The following is a 16,474-nucleotide window of genomic DNA, read 5'->3' as shown; positions in this document are numbered from 1 at the left end:
TGGCAGTGTTTTTTTGTTTTTGTTTTGTTGTTTCTGTTGTTTTTGTTTGTTTTCGTCTGAAAGGAAGGATTTCCTCATTCTCAGTTCTTTGATTTAATTGCTGCTGTGGTGCAGTCGAACCCTCAGGAGGGTTGAGGATTACGCATCATAATTAAGCAAACTCACAAAACTGCTGCATCCACTTAGAATCGTCAGAGCCAAAGATCAAAACTGTGGGGCTTAATTAAGCAATCATCCCTTTTCATGCATTCTCCTATTTTTAATTAATTTTCAATACTATTATGTATGTCAGTGAAAAAACAGCTTATTTCAATTCTCATATCTTCCAATTAAATTAAAACACTTACCTGCATGCACGTATTAGACAGAGACAGAGAGATTTGGTTGGCTGTAGTTGCAAAACACAGATGAACGTGCATAATTCTAAGATTCAGAGTGTAGTTCTGGGGCCTGTGCACGAACATTTATTGTGCAGACATTTTTTAATGTTATTAAATGTTTTTTAATTTTTAATTAACAAAAATCCACCTTTTTTCCACAAAATCGCAAAACCTCATATACGAAAATCTGTTCCATTCATTGTTCATCTAAATCCATCTATAAATCATACACCTTATTTTTCGGACCATAAGGCGCATTAAGCGAAACAAAACAGTCAGATAAGTCAAACTTTACTGAACTCCTTCTTCTTGCTTCCTCCACTTCCGTACCATTGATTTTTTTTTTTTTGTAGACAGCACTTTGGCCAACATTTTGTTGTTATTAAATGTGCTGTATAAATAAAGTAAAGTAAAGATTCATTAATGCTGAATTCTCTGGCAGCTGCTCTATTCCCATGTTGTTGCAGTATATTAATGACTAACCTCGTACTGTGGATGGATTATCTCAGTTGTTCTCCTGACTGAAGTTTGGTCCGTTTACAGCATCCTGCCATGTGATTACATTTGTTCCTAACCATCGGGAACCCTCACGTTCACTTTTATCAAGTGGGAAAAAGTTAGCTTCACTGTGTTTATGCTATGCTAACATAGCTGTGTTGCTAGTGATCACATAGCACAACATTATATACCAGCTAGCCCAACTTCAGTAACCCTACAAACGTCACTGCTGTTTAGTTTAAAGTCTTCATTTATGTTGGAAGTGACAGCAGAGCTGTACGTTTGAATTTTTCAGAAATCTCTCAATCAGAACATGCTACATCAGCTGTGTCCCAAAACGTACACTTAATGGGATCGGTAGTCTCTTAAATTAATGTCTGGATCTATAATACTTATACTTAGAATCAATAAGTATATAATGTTTTTATTAAATGAATAAGTACCCAGCATTACATGGGATAGGCTACAGAAAAAACAACTCCCCATGTGCGCGCGGATATGACCGTAAATAATGGGGGTGTCCTTATTCATGGGCTGCATCCTCCTGAGGCCGCATTTGTAGACCGATTACATCACATCGACTCCTCTGAATCCAGCTGACTTATGCGTCCTCCTTTTCCCGAGATTTGAAGGATGGGTCGGGTGTATCCTTCATGGCCCACCATATCCCAGAATTCATAGTGCGGCCCAGCCAATTCTAGTTTCCAACAATGGCAGCAGCTACTTAGTTGTAATATTACTCTTATTACTCTTTCTGGGTCACAAAATAAACTTTAAACATATTTTCAGCTGTGTAGCTGTGTAAACTTCAAATATCTGCTCGGCTTATCAAGACATCGCATATTTGCAAAAGTGCTCCGACGTTTTCGGAGACGTCTGTTACCCACCCGCTCGATAGCTAGAGGGCTCACTGGAGCCGGGGAGAGCTGCGAACTCCCCACACATCGGTTTCAGACCCCCGCCGTCTTTCGCTACTCAGGTTAAACAAGATATACAAGTCACTCGGATAACTTAAAAATGTTATTGTTTGGATTTTTCCGGTGTTTTATTTGTTCCTGATTAAATCGGTTTGGCTGAGGTTAAAGTTATTAGATTAGATTAGATTAAATAAAACTTTATTAATCGCTCGCTTGGGTTCCTCCGGGATTTTCACACAGCTGAATAAACGTCAAACAGAAAGCTGATTAAACAGAAGTGTGAGATGGTTGAGAATTTACTCCAGTGTGCTGTTATATTTTAGTAGCAAGAAGCAGACGGCTGAGTTTATTAAACTCCACTGAGACAGCGGTGACGCAAATCTGTAGGCTAGACCGTCCCATTTCACAGCCTCGCTCTTCCGGCCTTCGAAGGACCCGGCCCACGTAGACCACGAAGGCCGGGTCCTCCGAAGGATGCAGCCGACGTTTTGCGACACAGCTATCATGTTTAGGGGGAAGCTAGCGAGCTAACTTCCTGCTAACTTCTAACTCCGTTAAATGTAATAAATCCTGTTTTCATGGATGCCTGGATGTTAAACTTAATTGTTACACCTGGTAAAGCAGCAACGCTGATGATTTTATTAAAGATGAAAGAATTTAGACAGTTTTTAACTCTTCGTTTGACTTTGGGACCTGAATCTGACAGGGGAGTTTAGGACCCAGATTACTCCGCGAGGCTCCTGACTACAGTAGCTGTAATGCTTCGTTTTCAAGCTGTGCGGCTTCATAGCTTAGCAAAGTCGGACTAAAACATTGTTTGACAGATTTTTGAGCGGCGTGTAGCACATAAAATCGGTTTGAGGTCAGTAAGCACAACCAGAATTCATACAGAAGGCGCACTGTCGATTTTTGAGAAGATTAAAGGATTTTAAATGTGCCTTATAGTGCGGAAAATACCGTAGACATAAATTGCTAATTTCAGAGAATACATGATTGTGGATCCAAAAAGCTTGAGATGGTACAGTACTGTGTGTAAAGTGTCAATAAAATGAGGATCCACTGCTCGCTGTGAATGTGATGTCAGCAACCTACAAAAATAAGGTTAACAGAGGGACAAAACTCTTGAAAAGTTGTTTAATCTAACAGAACAAGTCAGCTGGACATCTTACAACTAATGAGATTAATTATTCAATTATTTGCATGGGCAAGTAGTTGGACAATTTAACAATAATTCAACAATCAGCAGTCAGAAGGTACTAATGCTGAATGACATATACAGGTTTGGGAACAACATTTGCTTCCACCCAAACAATCTGTGTCAGGGTCACTGCTTAGTATTTCAGCAAACCAGTACCAGTCTGCATTCTGAGCTGGTTCCATCAGTAGCCTGCCTGCAGTGCAGTCACTCACTTCTGTATTATAACGCTTCCAAAGGCCTCGACCAACAGTTTTCACTGTTCAACAAGGATTCTCACCAACAGCTTGTTCCTACAGGTTCTATAAAGTAGATGGTAAGTACAAGCCCCCCCGGGGAAAAAGAAAGCCGGGGGGTTTGTGTTTTTTTTTTTTTTTTTTTTTTTTTTGGTGTTTGTTGTCATAGTTCCCATGTGAGATACTGTAGAACTGCACTGATGTAGAACCTGATCATCTATAATGAATTTCAAATGAATAGAATCCAAAGTAGAATCCAGTCCTTACCAGTAGCAGATGTTTTGGTAGAAAACAACAGAACAGCATATCAGGCAAAGGTGAGTGCGAGTGGATGTTTCCTGGATCACATTTACTTTTTAATTATTATTTTGATGTCATGAAGCTTTGAAATGCTGCACTATTATTAGTACCAACTCCTGCAAACACTTTGTAACTGAAGGAGGAGTGGATTCAACGTGCCCATTGTCCCGATGCGTGTCCAGCGCTAGTTCCAATTTTCATTTCATGCAGGATTTACTTTTTTTTTTTCCTGTATGGCACATCTTACAACAAAAGAGTCATCAAAAGAAACTCTTGAGATGACACTGGCTTGAAGTGAATCTGAAGCCTACTGTGTGGAGAGTGAAAATGAAAGATGAAATGTGCGATTCCCTGTGAGACTCCTTTTTATTCTGCAGCATTTCCACCACAATGCTCTGGAGGAGGCCAAACAGCACTTTCTGTCAATTAAATAGCCTGTAATCCAGGACACCATGCTGCTGTCCACCTGCTTCACTTTGTGCTTCACCCAGAGGAGCTGAATGGCCCTGAAAACAGTGCAATCAAAGAATGTGCTTGCCATCTTGCAACCACCTCTCTAGGTGGGATTAAGCCCTGCGGAGCTGGTACATGATGAAATTGTCCACAATCACTACGGCCTCTGCTGAACAACAATAAGGCACATTTGAAAAGGATATAGATTTTGATTAGTAAAACCTGCCCTCACTAGTTCAGCGTATATTTACAGCGTATTTATTCTTTGCGTTTGCTTTTGCTGGTTCGTCATTTTGCCGATGACATCTGCGCGCTCTCGTCAGACTCGTCAAACTTCGACCTTCATTTCTGAACACACATCAGCAGAACAGCAGGATATAGCCATGACACACATCATTTCAGCAGCATTTCCTCTGCAGAACTGTTTTATCAGAAACGATCACGAGCCAAATTATTCATTTCCATAAATTATCTTGTTTCCTGTAATCAGCATTTAGAATAAAATATTTAATGCTCCTAAACTGTGACAAAAAATTGTATGAGGTATGTGAGGATGCGTGTGTGAAATGTCATGAAAAGCTTCATATGTGATTTTAAACACAACACTTCCCTTGTTTGGCATATTTCTGTGTTTTCCAGTTAAAATGAGGAATATGACGTCTGTAAAGAATTGCCTTTTTCTTCACTCGCGCTTATCTTCAAGAATATTACTTCGTCTTATCAAAGCCGGGCCATGCTTCGTCTGTAACACACTTATTATGCGAGCCCACCAAGGTAGAAATTCATATTCATTAATCAGAGCCTTCTTTGAGGTTCGAGAAATACACTGAAACAAACGGAGAGCGGTGGGCGTCCTGAGCTCGATAAGTCTGTGCAGCCACGTTCATAGACTCGACGTATGCACATAAATTCTCATTACATTGTTATCGCAGCGTTGATGTCATACGCCCATGAGGATCAGTAATGGAAAACATAAACCATTTTCTTAATGTTTGTTCAAAACTAAAAGGGCTCGCTGATTTAATAAACATTTGCATTCTGCTGGCTGTATGAGCAGATAAGAAGTCATAAAGTAAAGAGGCGATCGATCACGTACCTCGCTATAAGCTGATGTTCATATTGGCAGGAGGATTAAGCCTCACTGAATGTGATTAGCAGTTTTTGTATTCATTCGTTCCTTCTCTTGTTAACACAGTTGCTGACCAAGATCGCATTTTGTTGTTTTGTCTTTGATATTTTTCCGGCAGCGTGTAAAACTCGCCTCGTGCGTCCAGGATCAGTAAAATCAGAGGAATTTATTTATCTGTAGCAATGTTTATGAATGTTCTCATTAAGTCTCCATCCGTGCGATGAGTGGGCAGGCACACAGATAAGGTTTTTCACACCACAGCTTCACATGTGATGTAGTGATGGTGACACGCTGTCGAATGAGATCAAGTTCATCAGGTTCGAGTGAGGTGAGAATTGTTGTGCAAAGATCCCTCTGTGTGTCTGTGAGCTAGTGCTGTATAGCATTTACTATATTACCTGCTCATCTGCTGCTGGGATGTTTGCGTGATCACTAAAAGCACCTGAACTGAACTGACACTATGCACTCTCCCTGTATCTGTATGGACTTCCTCCTGCTTTAGCTTGGTGAGGTTGTTAAATAGGTTTTATCTGGTTACTTGTGAATACAAGCACAACATAAAGGCTTTCAAAAATTGAAAGCTTTGGCCTTTGAAACCAGCCAAGAGTGCGGTGCAGTGGTTAGCATGGTCGCCTACAGGAAGAAGGTTCTGTGTCCAAAGCAGCTGTGAAGCTTCTGCGTGGCGTTAGCATGTACACGCCCTGTGTATGTTTAGATGCTCAGGGTTTCCCCTGAAGTCCAAAGACATGCATGTTAATTATAAAACGTTGAGGCATGAATGTAGGCTCTGGGCTCTAACTGCCAGCAAAACAGCAGTCAAGGAAAAGCACACATTTTGCAGAATGTCATTTTTTTTAATGGTCATAATATTTCATATGCAAAGGTTATTGTCGTGGGACTCAAGCTCATCTATGGATTTACTGCCTCAGGATTCAGCACATTCAACCAGTCTGTGAAAGTAATATATGGTGAAGATAATGAAGGAATAGAAGCGATAGTTTAGTTTAGTTTAGTTTAGTTTAGTTTAGTGGTCAAAATATTCAGTTTAGTAATACAAAATATGTATTTTGTGTACTTTGAAATCATCGCTTCGTGATTTTATCCTGGCAGAAAAATGTTGTCGTGATAAACAGTTTACTTCCAACAGCACAAACTTTTTTAGATGACAGACAATTTTATCAGTTTTACTGATCATTTCAAAAGAAATTCTAGTAAATTGCACAACTGGAACCTAAGATGACGCAGTTCTCTTATTACTGTGGCTGCGCTTAGCATCTTGTAAGCTAATGAAATATTTGTTTGTGATGCACGGTTGGTGCACAAACAGCAGGACGTTGATGGCAGTGCCATAAGGTTCGAACCATGAAAATAACAGAAACGTTGCCACGATATTCTTATTTTTATTTCTCTGTTTGAATGAACAAGCACTTTTTAACCTTCTGTAGAATGCTGTTGCCTTCAGGGAACACACAGCGTGTCTGCTTATTGCACTGTTCCTTAAATATTTTATTTGCCCATATATGGCTGGTAAATTGTGAATGGACTGGTTCTTTCTCTTTTCTACTCTACCTTAGCAATCAAAGCACTTTAACAACTTGCCTTATTCACCGGAGCAACAGCACCAACAACATGTGTAATAAAATACACACAGGGAAGATCGCTATTCAGTAAAATGCATGTTTGACCTTTGACCTAAGGGTTGGACAGTCCTTTCCAGAACCACGTCTGCATGGGACACATCCATTTTCTTCACCTTATCAAGTTCAGAGTCACGGCCAACTTTATTTTTAAATCTGCTTAAATGGAAAAACTATATTTTAAAAAATATACAGGCATATGCATGAACATGTGAAATGTATCTGAAGTGTATTTGTTTGTAAAATCATTAATTTCATTTATTTACTAAAATAACATTTTTGGTTCATTGCCTCGGGGCAACGTTTCCACTTTTGTCTACTTTTCTTAGGGCAGTAACACTAAAGCAGTGCTTCTAAATGCTGCCCCCTGCAACTACTTATTTGGGGTTTTTAGGTGCATCACACATGTAATAAATCACTTGTGAGGCTGTAATGTAAATAACTTATCTAAGAGTCTACAGTACATGACCCGGTCCATGATCCCCTCAATGCCATGAAGCTATCCTGCACCCTTTTCCTGTTTCCACCTCCATACTCTGGAGTTGGTGTCATTTGGCCATGTACAGCCTTCCTCTTCCTCCAAACATGGCAGGTAGAGCTTGATTTTGTTTTCATGTGACCACAGCACTTTGTCCCAGTCATGCTTTGAATGATTAGATGCTCATTTATAAACTTAAGACGGGCCGGTACATGTGCCTTTTAGAGCAGATGGTCTGACCTCCTTTGACAGCTCTTTGGTGTTGCCCATGGTGGCTGAAATGAAGGTTGGAATGGAAGATACTGATTCTGAGCACAGTATTACAGCATTTCACTCATGCAAATAAATGTGTAACGGTCATGAATTTTTTTTCTGGATTTTTGATATTCTGTCTCTCTCCATTAAAATAAAAACTACCATAATTAAAATAAATAAATAAATATTCATAATAAATACGTACATTTAATACCACACAAGGGTCGTCAATATCAACGGCTTAAAGAACTGAAGTGTGTATGTTCATATTTGTGAGCCTGGTTCTGCCGGAGGTTTCTTCCTGTTAAAAGGGAGTTTTTCCTTCCCGCTGTCGCCAAAGTGCTGCTCATAGGGGGTCATGTGATTGTTGGGTTTTCTCTGTATCTATTATTGTAGGTCTACCTTACAACATAAAGCACATTGTGGCGACTGTTGTTGTGATTTGGCGCTGTGTAAATACAACTGAACTGAAATTAAAGCAAATATAAGTGGGCAATCTGCTGCGATCGCCTCCACGTTTCATATTAAACTTCACGTTTACAGCGTAGTGTTCTCGTTCGCCTCCTTGCCTGTGTTACATGAATGCAGCGAGTCCGGGAAACAAGTTTGACACTCGGCCCGGTGACCGAGGTTTGGGGCGTTGACTAAACTTTACTCAGACCAATCAGAGTGTCGGAGTTCACGGTGAAACTTTGTAAACAACTTCTACACGCTGGTTTAAAGCTCGTCCGCCGTATTTACTACGAAACAGCGCGGTGGTGCTGCAGCCGAGAGACTCAAACGACGCAAAACAGGTGAGACGCGGTTATGTGTGTTACACGCTCGCCGTTTTTGTCTCCATTCTGTGTTTGTGTCTCGCGCACCGTGCGCGCGCGCCCACCGTTTGTATGCGTGCCGTCGTTACTCATAGTAGAGTGGGTGCAAAAACAGCTGTCATTTCACGCGACAAGTGGAGGAGAAATGCGCGCTGGGCGTTTGGAGACAGTCCAGAAAGACCAAATGTGACCGTTTATGTGGACGCGTCGCCAGAGGTTGCCTCAATGTATCGAATGACGTCGCCACTATATGGTGAATTCCAGTCCTGAGTAGGAAACAGCTTGTAGCTGCTGCACGTCTGCATTGGATCGTTTCGGTGTAGTTTGAGCAAAGTGTGTCTGTTGCATCACCTAAAAGCATGATTAGCGAGACTTTTCATCAGTCGGTGGGATTTGAATTCAATTTTAGAGATTTCCTTAAAGAAGAGTGGGTCCCTCTTCCTGTCGACATGTATGTGTGTGAGGCAGAGAGAGAGCGCTTGGTCCCGGCCGTTTAAATTGAACAATCCTTGATTTCTCGGAGTAATTTCAACGAGCAGGCTAATGATTGAGCACACTTCTGTAAAAATCACTCAGCATTTGCCCGCCGCCTGAGTGAGACAGACCTGTTATTAGGCTGCTTCACAGCCTGTGAATGCGTCAGGTTGCTATAAGAGCAGGTATCAGGAGCCGCTTACTCAAAGCCTGCCTTCAATGTTTGAGAGGAAATTTGACTCTGCAGGACACGAGAAAGGAGTCACGCTGAGAAATGTTGAAAAAGCTCCTTATAATGTATGAAAAGCCATAAGTCAGAGTCACGAGTCAAGTTACACCTGTTTCTCTAATTTCATTTAAATATGCGATTTTCTGCGTGTGTTTCACACTAAAATTTACAGACTCCAAGTTTAAACTCCGTTCTTGGTCTGCGAGCTCCAGTGGCGATAAGGAGTACTGCCTGCTGTGTTACTGTTAAGTGTGAACAGCCTGCTGTAGACTGCAGGAGACTCGGTTCAGAGCGGATGTGGGCACAGCTTTCGTTGTGGAACATCAACATCTGCATGCTCTGTGTTCCCTCAGCACGCCCACTGCAGCGAAGGAGGAGCCGAGACAGAAGGGGGAGGGAAAAGTTTCCTGTCAGAATGGCTGAGAAAGTGAATCAGGTTAAGTTCTGGCAGGCAGTCAGACCTGGGTGGGGGGGGCTTCAATTTTAGACTTTTTCCGTTGTAACTTCTCTGGAAATGTGACGCATTTCATTTTGTGGTCTGTGAAGTTGATTTCTTGATGGTATCATGCTCATTCTTAGTACATTTCTGTTTTGAAGAAGTTCATCTCAGCTGTCTCCTAACAGCGTTGCTGCAGTTACTTGTCTGCATGCGTCCTTTCTTTTGGTATCTTTGGCTCTGTTTACGGGCAGTTTTTGGTTTGCTGATGTTGCTTTGGGTAGAAAGCGACACCACGGTAGACAGGGTCAAATATAAACCCGAAGAGTAAACTTGTGGGTATATTTTACTTGGAATTATTGAGTTGCTTACACTGAACTGGCAAAGTTACATGTTTAACAGAAACAGAACAGAGAGACGTGTTTTTCACATTTCTTTTCCATATAATGAAGACTGTCCAAATATGCAGTTTCCCAACGTTAACTTGGAAAATTTCCAAATGCTGCCACCAGTTTCCAAAGAAAATGTGCAACTAATAAAGGCATTATTTTACTCTTTATATTTACACAAGAAAATCAGCCCACATGTGTTAGTTTGATTGTTGTCGTCTGGCTGCCTCAGTTCACACAAGCTGTGTGCGACTGTCAGCTACCACTGAAACTAATTTGGTAGATCTCAGGGAAATTCTGTGAAATTACCCATCATCTTATCTGGCCCTCAAACAGAATCAAGTAATTTAAGGTGAGACATGATCCCCGCAGTTTCACAATCGCATCGCTTTGTTTCTAACGTTTTTAGAGCGAGCAGGTCGTGTCATCACGTAAAAACTCCACCTATGTCACAGTTTGTTCTGTTTTGCACGTGACATATCAGCTGCTGGTAAGTGTGTGGGTTTTGTAACAGCTGGACTCACAAGGCACGCTGTGGTTTTGTTGCATTTGCATGTCAGTTAAAAACAGAAATACTCTGAGGAAATAAGAGTTTGTTTGTTTTTTACGTTTGATAGCATTCACCGCAACATTTGATTTATAATAAAAGCTTTATCGCTGTTGGAGTGCCCTTTAAAACTATTGTTGCTCATGACCTCAAGCAGCAATGAGACCGTTGAAGGGGAAATGAGAATTGTTTGTTTTCAGGTTGGGCTGTTAACCGCCCTGACAGTACATGAAGCACGCTGACGTCATCGTTTCCCATCACAGCACCTAAACACAAACAAATGTCAGCTGTGACTTACAGACCGCAGTGTTTTGGTGGTTAGATTGCTTTGAATACACAATGTGCCGACCCCCGACGTAGGTTAGACGAAGATAACGATCGTACGTGTTGACTCGGTGCCGATGTTACATATAGAGAAGAAAAAAGAGGCAACACAAACACAAAGGGTAAAAGGATAATAGAGAACCATATAATAACATTCTGCATTATTTATCAGAGTTATTTTTGGCTAGTTAACGACAGTGAGTGTGAGCGACGAAGAAGCTGCTTCCTGCAAAATACTGTTGTGGTGATGCGCATCAGGAATGAAGTTGTTGACGTCATTTTGGAGTTTCACCTTGAGTAAAAAGTTGCTCTTCTGGGAAGTCACTGTCATGGTTCTTGTAATATCACAGATGATGTCGATATCAGCTGCTTTGGTAAAGCGGCTGATCTCCTGTGTGTATTTCTCAGAAAACAGTACTTTGCCAAACTAAACGGCTTGTTGGTGTTTCGTGATGCTGCTCGATGTCGGCCTGTGAGAAACAAAGACGAGTAGAAATGACGAGTCGGTGTGAGAAGAAGTTTCTTTAAGCGAAGACTGCTGGCATGTTTTCAGTGGAGCAGGAGGAGGCAGAGGAGGCAGAGGAGGCAGAGCGCGGTTGGATTGTGTCTTCCGATGTGTCTACTACACAACTGGACTGGGATCTCTGAGATTTAACATCTGCTCTGCAGGAAAGAACATCTCGCTGATGCTGATTATTCCAGCTCACATCCTGTAGGGATGCAGTTACATGAGTTACACTTTAAAGCGTTCACGCCGAATGAACTGTTGACTTGTTTATGTTTATGTCATTTTCTGCTCCGTGGGTAGTTTTGGCTGTCAATGAAACATCTTGGTTTTGTTTGTTTATTTGTTTATTTTTGTTTGTTTCTACACCTTAAAGTGGCAGCATCACAAAAAAAGCATTTATACTTGTGTTAAGGTTTATTTATTGATGTCTAATTAAACTGCTGTTGCAATAATACTGGTGTGTTTTACTCGTTAAAAGGGGAACACAAAGTACAGCTTGGGCTATTAATAAACCTCAATGCAGTGCAGCTTTCTGCTGCATATTTTTAGACACTGTATTTGTTTGCTGTACTTCACAGCTGTGCATTATTGATGCACAATCTTTGTCTTTGCCTGATTTCTAAGGTCATTACAGCTGTTGTAGGGTGTGTCTTGTTGTTTGATAGGTATGTCAGCTGTTGACATTGCAATGTTTTGGTGTTGCAAACTCCCCTGAGAGTCTACGTCAAGACGTGTCGGTGCATTTCCCAGAGGTACGCTTTTTTTAAGCAGCACGGTGTGCCACTTTGCTCAAATGGGGCTTTTTCTTCTTCTGTGAAGATGAGTTTGCATCTTCACATCCGGTGCGGTTCATATAAAAAAAGCAAAGTTAAATCAAACTAAATGAAGTGGTCTGTGAAAAACAAAGAACACGAGTTGGTATTGTAAAAGGAGAAAAGGAGAAAGTTATTTATGTCTTACATTAAAAAAAAATCAAGGGTAGAAATGACTGATGTCTTCTGGTATGAGTAATGTTTTGTCGTGTATCTCATAGAAAGAGCAGATTTCAGTTTCTGTGCGATATTTCACTCATGCTTTATGATCATCTTTGAGTGTGGGAACAGTTGTTACTTTCAATCTGATTGCTGAAAAAGCCGTGTTAGACGAAGCTTCTCATCTGAGCTCTTTGCATTTTTATTCTTCATCCAGTTGTTTACTGACTTTGTTGAAAGAGCGTAATTAATGCAGCAACTATGGGCTTTTTCACATTTGTTCATAAGTGGTCGAACTCCGACCTCTAGTGGTGTCAAAGTTACCCACATGCAGCATTTACATGACGCAGTGAGATACAGGGGTATGGAATGCCAGGACTGCCATAATGAATTAATTAAATACACCATTAAATAATTATTTAAATGTGGCAATAATGAATTAATTAAAATGGGAAATTATTTATTTATTTATTTATTTATTTTTACAAATTTAATTAATTAATTAAAATAAGAAATACTGATTTTTTTTTTTTTTTTTTTTTTTTTTTACAAATTTCATTAATTAATTATTTAAATAATTATTTAACGGTGTATTTAATTAATTCATTTTGGCACAGTTGACTCCTTCAGGTCTCACCATGAAATAATTTTATCTGTCAGCCTCACCCATCAAACTCAGGGGGCGGGGTTAACGCTGATCGAGTGAAAACCATTGCTTTGGCCTGGTGGCCATTGTTTCTAGCACACAACCACCAGCATGTGGAAGCTAACAGAACTGAACTTTGAAAAACCCTGTTTGTGTGTCACCACATACCGTTTTAATATTTTTTTAGCCGAGAATGTAGTGCTTTAATCTTCATGTGTCTGGTCGGTTTGTCAAGATACAGCCTCTTTGCAAAAGTGCTTCGATGATTTCGGAGATGTCTGCCCAGTCTCACGGCAAAGCGTGGGACAGACCCGCTCGCCTCGCAAGCAATCGAGCTGTTATTACCGCCGACAAAGCGCAGGCCCCGGTACACAGCTGTAGTAACCCCCGCTGACTTCTTTTACTGAGGTTATATTTATCGGGGTTTTATTTCCTGATGTTCTTATGTGTCCTACGTGTTTCAGTCGCCAATTCTGAATTATAGCTAACATTAAAAACATGTTTAAGGAGGAGAGAGAGCAAATAAATTCGATTAACATCTGATCTTTGGGTTTTTGTTGAGTAATCAGCGTGACCTGTGTATAAACACATAAAAGAGATAACGTTGGTGTTTCTGTCATGTAGTAACTGCTGGCTTTAACTGTACAAAGGTTGTTCGACACTATGAAACACATACAGACTTCATGATGTTCGGCTAATGTTTTTATTGTGAATATTAATCATGAGGGTAAACGGCCCTGTACACCACGGAGTGAGGTCAGCATGACCACGATATCCTCAGCTCCATGAGTTAACACAAAGTTTCCCAGCTGACTAATCTAACTGTCATCTACGAATATGTCACGGCTCATATCAGTATGATTTTACAGAAAATCATCCGTATTACTGCCAACTATTCCAGAGACGTGAAAATCTACAGCATAAAGAACACAAACATATAGCAACACTGTAACAGAGATGAAGCGTCAGTTTGTCCAGATCAAAGTGGAATGAATGTGATTGGTTGAACAGGTGTGATCTGTGTTTTCTGCATTTTCATCAGTGTGATAGGTTTGTAGCTTGAACCTATCCACTGGAACGTTGAGGACAATATAATTACACTGCAAAGCAAGACACAAGTAGGCAAAGTTCTTCATGTTACTCGTGCACGGGAGAAAACCGGACAGGCGCCGTTCCTTCGCTTGACCCCAGTTGCTCTCGTCCGTTCTCCCGTACCACTGTTCTTTTATTGAGGTTACATGAATATGCATAGGTTCATTAACATATGACGTCTACATTCACACAAAGAGTACCTTGCCTGTGTGTGTGTGTGTGTGTGTGTGTGTGTGTGTGTGTGTGTGTGTGTGTGTGAGGTCCAGGTGTGACCCTGTGAAGACTCCCCAAAGCTGGTGCCAGGAGTCTAGCGGTCCATCTGAACAAAAGGCTCTTATACTTAAACAGATATACGTGTGTTTGCTATACCATATATCAGCAAGAGAAGATACGACCTCTCCTAGGAGGTGTGATCTACGCCAGAACACTCTGTAGAGGGAGTGAACGCCCCCCCCCCCTTCATGCTACACAGAGTTGTTACAGACCTCCTAGGATGAGACATTCTTTCAATCTACAAATGATTATACACTTCTAAGCATATGTGGGTAAATGTTTCTAAGCATAAATGACAATCAGCAATACAAATCTAACAGTAAGAGACCCAGCAGCAGATTAGAATAACAGTTACACATTTAATAAATCACCAAATGAATCCACGCAAGAAACGAGCAAACCTGTTTGGACAGTTTGAGTTTGTGTTCCCTCAGCTGCAGACTCGCTGCTGTTTAAACGTGTGAGAGGATGATTAGATATAAACAAACGTCAAACATAGACTCAGTCTGCCTTCACATTTGATATGAGGCCAGCACGTATAGTGGCTGTGTCCTGTTTTAAGATCATACATGTAAAATTGTTGTCTGACCTCCGTCGATCCAGCCGCTCAGAGTCCGTGGTTACCATGGTTTCCTCAGTGGCAGCTGTAATTTAAACAGCTGGCACAGCGGAAACCTACCAGGAGCATGGGTGTTTATGTTTGTCATTGCAAAAGAACCGTCTGACTGAACAGTCAGAACTGTCTGACCGTCTGAATGGTTAACTGAAGTTAACTTGGATAAATGATAGTTAAGGAGTATCACAGATAACACCCACGGAGCTGTGTGACTGTTCACCACTACACTGAAATCAGCAGGCTATTACTGAAATACACGTGCTGTGTCATAAACTATGATATAAATAGGGAGGTCCTATTAACATGTTTAGTTTTAAAGGACACCTTCCTGCCTTTAGTCTCCTTCATGAGCAGTATTAGTTTTCTTCTAACATCCAGAAGTCTGCACGATGTGTTTCATAGTTTCTAACAAGCCTTTGACAGGTAAACATAACATGACCGAAAAAGAAAAGAAAGAGGAAAAAAAATCACAAATTATATGTTAAGCTCATTTATTTTTAGTTAAGTAAACTCTAAAAATTCTAACAGACAGCTGGTGCTTAGAATACAGTTGAATAACTATTAAAAAACAGATGATGTAATATTTCTGTGCAGGTTGCAGTCTGCATGATGAACATGATGTTGCAAACCCTGCTCCTCTCGGTGGAAATGCGCCTTCTCTTTCCTCTTTGTATGAAACATTTTAAAAGTCAGTTTAATCTCAAAATTCACTGTTAAATCCAAAACACACCAGATAAAGAAAAGCGAACGGTTCAGTCTAACACAGTGAACCATTAAACGTCTGTGAAACTATGCAGTTATGAAACGTAACTTTAACCTCAGCCAAACCGATTTGCTCAGTTGTAAATAAAACAGCGAAGTAAACGTGACCCGACAGACAGAACCTGAGTGAATGAAGTCCAGCGTTTAACCACTGAGAGCTAAAACTCAGCTGAGGTTTCAAAGCTGTGTGCCGGTGATTGAACATCAGCTGCTGATAAAGCTGCTTCGCCTATAAAGTGCTCTGTAAGGAAACAAGCTCCAGCAGCTCTGCGCTCGGGGAAAACACTATATTTACTTATCTTGTGCAGAAAAATGCGCCGACATTGTGTTATATCGAGCACAGTTAAACTGTGACTATCAGCAGGTCACGTGGGCGTGTTTCTTGAATTAGCAGCAGGTGTTAAACAGGTGAGGAGGATGCATGCAGGTAAACTGAGGGTCTGTTGAGCTGATCGCTGGTGTCCTGAGAAACACGTCAGCTCGTTCTTTATGTTACAGAAGCACAGAGACACAAGACCAGGCAGAAAGAGACGATCGTTTGGTGAAAACGAGAATCTGCAAATGCAACATGTGGAACACGGAGAGTGGAATATGTAAACAAACCGGTTAACTCAACACCCCCCCGTTAAGCTGGAACACCGGGGCTGTGAGCTCGGTGCTCTCTGTCAGCTGACTGTTAGCAGAGCGAGTGAAATCTCTGAAAACATCTGAGCACTTTTGCAAACATGTTCTATGTTGACAACCTGACCAGACGTGAAGATTACGCCACTACATTCGCAGCTAAAACACTATTAAAAGTGTAGTTGGTGACAAAAAAACGGGGTATTTTACAACAGTCTCGGTCGTTGTGTCCTTGGGCGAGACACTTCACCCGTTGCCTACTGGTGGTGGTCAGAGGGCCCGGTGGCGCCAGT

The 16,474-nt window shown here is 41.0% G+C and overlaps 1 long non-coding RNA gene across 1 annotated transcript in view; it reads left to right on the top strand.

The window, feature by feature from the left end:
- Positions 1 to 8,136: 8,136 nt before the first annotated feature.
- The window catches only part of LOC120729423, a 107,976-nt gene continuing 99,638 nt past the window's right edge, over positions 8,137 to 16,474 (top strand). The window contains exon 1 of the long non-coding RNA XR_005694932.1: positions 8,137 to 8,272. This is a non-coding gene — a long non-coding RNA (uncharacterized LOC120729423). The remainder of the gene's footprint in view (positions 8,273 to 16,474) is intronic.

Source organism: Simochromis diagramma, unplaced genomic scaffold, assembly GCF_900408965.1.
Source record: "Simochromis diagramma unplaced genomic scaffold, fSimDia1.1 OVJJ01000293.1, whole genome shotgun sequence".
Lineage (NCBI taxonomy): Eukaryota > Metazoa > Chordata > Actinopteri > Cichliformes > Cichlidae > Simochromis > Simochromis diagramma.
Note: the sequence above shows the minus strand (reverse complement) of the source record. Positions and strands in the feature narration are given on the sequence as shown.